Below are 4,148 nucleotides of genomic sequence, written 5' to 3' on the forward strand. Positions count from 1 at the left end.
GTGGACTATGGTGACATTCAGGTCTTTGAGGGGGGGGTGCATTGGTGGACTATGGTGACATTCAGGTCTTTGAGGAAACACGTGTAATGCGCAGGCGTTTATGAGAGGGATTTACAGGACAAAGGGGGTCGGGGATTGAATGCATATGTAGCAGCCGCACAGTTACAGACGTCTTTCATTCAGCTCAACATCTGATGGACAAAAATCGTCTTGAATAAACCTTACTCGCTGTGTGAAGTGGGATATTAGATACGTATTACACACACACATAATAACACACATTCACACGCACACGCACACACACACACACACACACACACACACACACACACACACACACACACACACACACACACACACACACACACACACAGACACACACACACACACACACACACACACACACACACACACACACACACACACACACACACACACACATACACACACACACACAGTAGTAGCACTAGTAAGATGAGAGGGAATAGGGCCTGATAAATATGGCATTTGCAAGTGCCTTTGTGGTGTTAGATCTTTTATAGCCGGGAGAATTTGAACATCCACAAGAGACGCAAGTGAAATTGAATGTCAGGGAAACCTTCTAAGCTTGTACGTCTCCCCCCCAAAAGAAATTCAATTAAATAGGATTTTAGTGTTGTGAATTCATTGGAGTCTTAGCGGGCTTGGTGATAAGAGAGTGGGCAAGGCGGGCGGGCCGAGACGCCACCGCCTTTATTCCGAACACTAAACGTGTAATCCGCCGCTCAGCTCAGACCACACCGACCGCATTAGATAGCCCAAATATCAATGCACCCCAGAACCAATTTAAACACTTCAAATGACTACTGTGAAAGTCAACCACCACTGAATGGTGTGCGTGTGCGTGTGTGCGTGTGTATGTGGTACTGGTTAAGCAGAAAAGACGGAGTGCAGTGGGTTTGAGGTGTGTGTGTGTGTGTGTGTGTGTGTGTGTGTGTGTGTGTGTGTGTGTGTGTGTGTGTGTGTGTGGTACTGGTTAAGCAGAAAAGACGGAGTGCAGTGGGTTTGAGGTGTGTGTGTGTGTGTGTGTGTGTGTGTGTGTGTGTGTGTGTGTGCGTGCGTGCGTGCGTGCGTGCGTGCGTGCGTGCGTGCGTGCGTGCGTGCGTGCGTGTGTGTGTGTGTGTGTGCCTTTGTTGAGCTGTGTGTGAGGTAGTGTGCATGTTGAATGAGGAGAGTGTGTGTGTGTGGGGGGGGGGGGGGGGCTGTCTTTAAATGCCTGGTTCTCCAGGGATATGGTCCCAAAGGACTTGATATCTTATCCCTAGAATTTGTTGATGTACGGCTACAATATTTTGAGATACAATGAAAGCGAAAGTGAAAGCCCATTGGGAAACTCCAACTCCCATTGTCATTGTGACACAGCACTCCACAGCACACAAGTGAACACTGCACACTGCACACAACGAAATTGCATTTATGCCTCACCCGTGCAAGGGGGCAGCCCTCAGTGGCGCCCCATGGGGAGCAGTGCGGTGGGACGGTACCATGCTCAGGGTACCTCAGTCATGGAGGAGGATGGGGGAGAGCACTGGTTGATTACTCCCCCCACCAACCTGGCGGGTCGGGAGTCGAACCGGCAACCTCTGGGATGCAAGTCTGACGCCCTAACCGTTCACCCATGACTGCCCAATGCAACTGCAGTATGTGATTTTTCTCCCCACAAATAAACTCCCCCCAATTTCTTAAAATAAACTCAGCCCTTTTTCACTCATGCAGGAAGTACAGTAGTCTAGAAGGCTCTCAAGACTACGAAGCTCTGCAAGACAAGTGTACAGGTAGTGTGGCCAAGTTGCTTTGTGGGACCACCAATTTATACTTATTGGCGCTGACGGTTGCAGAGCCTGTGCAACCGTCTGTGCGCGACCACACCCCCCGCACAGAGGCTCTGCAACCGTCGTCGCGCGCCTCAAAAAAATCCTGACTACGCGACAGACGGTTGCGAAGGTCGCAGAGAAAAGGCGCTGTGATTGGTCGTCTCGCTACTTCCTCGTTCTCGTGGCGGCACAGTTCTCCGGTAGTTTACGAGAGCCAAACTGTCAATATTCTGTGGAATACAAAGGCTTTCTTTCTAGTCTGTGTTAATAAATGAAGCTACAATGACTGAATTAGTAAGTAACAAACAAACAATACATCAGTTTAGCACTCGCGGCACAATGCCTGCAGTCTGACTACTGTACTGTAGCCTTGTAGCTATGTAGCCAAATGTAGCTAACGACATGAGACCTCGTGCGCAGATCTATAACATCAACAGTGGTTAGCGACCATAAGCAACAGGCGCCGTTGCTGAACTATAATCTGCCCCTTACTGCACGAATACAGTGGCCGCGACTTGAGCGAGGCAATGACGGAAGTAATTGACTTTCTATTGAGTCACTCGACAAAAGCGATTTGGGCCACTAGAGGCAATTCGCGCTACGAGAGCGACAGTCTGTAGGTGAACTAGTGGGAATATTATGCAAATTAGCTATGGCACAGTTCGGGGACAGCCGCCACAACCAATGTTAATGCTGGAATGCTTGCATTCTGCTTTTAACGGACACACTCTAGTCGCTTCAATCGTTAGTATCGCTCTTGCTGCACAGAAGCGATTCTCTGTCGCTTGAATCTCTCGTTCTCGTTGTGAGCAGGCCCAGGTTAAAAGCAATAGAGAGGAGTCGCTCTATTGATCTAGGTGAAGTCAAAGCCCTGGGAACTGGGAAACTCCAAATCCCATTGTCATTGTGACACAGCACTCCACAACACACCCCGAACACCATAGCCTACATACAATGTAATGAGAACCTAATTCTGAGCGCTCTCTCTCCCTGGGCCCAGGACAACTGATCCCTTTGCATCCCCCTTACAGGGACTCCGATTCAAAACATCACGTCGTTTTTTTCCGGCATATTTTGTCACATTGTTTTGTTGAAACCACGTATCCTCTTACTGCAGATGGGGTCACCAGCAGGCCTATTCACTATTTGCTGAAAATGCTTCACTACATCATAACAACATTGCTATGGCAGTACCGAGAGCATTAGATAACAGATTAAGACATAGCCGTTACAATTTTGGTGACAGGAAGGTTATAACATAGGCTCTGTGCTAAGGGGCTAAGGTAGAGATTAGAGATGCACCGGATCCTAATTTTTAGGATCCTGCTAGATACCGGATCCACTGCTTAAGATCCTGCCGGATCCTACGAAAGGGTTGAAACACATAGCCTACTCACACACGTGGGCCCTTTTTATTACGTTGGCTCAAACTATTTTTTAGACTCATTGGCTTACTATTACACTGCCTGCACTGGCCGCTTCCAAAGGGCTTTCACTCCATGCAGCAATTGGGGTTGTGAAAGACTGACTGAAAAACCTAGGCTAGAGATGCACCAGATCCTGCCGGATCCGGATCCTGTGAAAAACCCTATTATCCTGCCGGATCCGGAACTGGATCTTGGATCCTGGGCATCTCTAGTAGAGATATCACTGAATGACTGAAATAAAAGGAAAAGTCACACGACTGAAAAGTATATTTCTTTCTTGTGCATACCCTTTTGTTGAAACCACTAAGAGAGATCAGTGAAGTACGTAGCAGTAGCGGAACAAAAGCTGTCCTCTGCCAGTACTTTTCAAGAGTAGCCACACTGTAGTGTAGTGTAGTGTAGTGTAGTGTAGTGTAGTGTCTCCAGTGATGCGTTGGCCGTGAGTAATTGAATGTCATGGGTGAGGGCTAATTAATTAATCAGAAGGGCTTCGTCAGGAGGGCTAGCGGGTGGGCAGAACAGGGCATTCATTCGTCTGGTCCATGTCTGGATTGGCCATTAGGCATACAGTACAGGGCATTTGCCAGGTGGACTGCTGTTGATGATAGTTTTGGCCTGGTCCTCCCCCACAATGTAGTGGTATCAGTCCTCATGCCGTTACAGCTGACCTCTCAGAAAAAATAAATAAATATTCATTTTGGCTGTTTTGGTCAAAATAGCTCGTAATAGATGACTGAAAATGCACAAAAAATGTCACAGGCTTCTTTGTCTCTGTCAATGCCTGGCAGACCGGACTAGACTGAAAATGCCCGGCCTGCTTTTTCGTCCCAGGCCATCTCCTGTCCTGGTCCCTCCCATAAGGAGTTGA

The sequence above is a fragment of the Engraulis encrasicolus genome, chromosome 23, assembly GCF_034702125.1.
Source record: "Engraulis encrasicolus isolate BLACKSEA-1 chromosome 23, IST_EnEncr_1.0, whole genome shotgun sequence".
NCBI lineage: Eukaryota > Metazoa > Chordata > Actinopteri > Clupeiformes > Engraulidae > Engraulis > Engraulis encrasicolus.